Source organism: Aphanomyces invadans, assembly GCF_000520115.1.
Source record: "Aphanomyces invadans strain NJM9701 unplaced genomic scaffold supercont1.60, whole genome shotgun sequence".
In the NCBI taxonomy this organism is placed as follows: domain Eukaryota; phylum Oomycota; class Saprolegniomycetes; order Saprolegniales; family Verrucalvaceae; genus Aphanomyces; species Aphanomyces invadans.
In genome coordinates, this window is record NW_008580205.1 from 272,759 (window position 1) to 273,277 (window position 519).

The window sequence follows — 519 nt, forward strand, 5'->3', positions numbered from 1 at the left end:
CATTTCACGTGCTCTCGTGCAATTACTATACCAGCCGCACGATTCAATTTCGACGCACAAAGTGACATGAACTACCGATTTCTTATGTTCCATTTGTGCAAGACTCAAATCATTGAGCGTGTTCATCTCCTCGAGATCCCCAACCCATTCACCACCAAAGTCCGTTGCAGTGCTGCAGCCATCGATGCTATATGCATCCTGCTCAACCGCCTGGTATGGACGTATCGACTCGGAACAATGTTACATACCTTTGGTCGTAGCTGTGAGGCCCTTTTGCCAATCACCAACTGCGCGGTTCAACATGTTTACAATCCATTTGGCTACCTCCGTGATAAGGACTTTGAACGGCTTAATACAGGCTGGATGAAGAGGTGACGCAATTCACGCACAAAGTGCTCTCCTAGCAACATGCATTGGGTTCATTGAGCAAAGAATATGTCGACCTGGCAAGAAAGGCCAGAAGGCAGCATAAAATACTCACAAGGTGAGACTCTTATGGATGTTGAATTGCGAATTGAA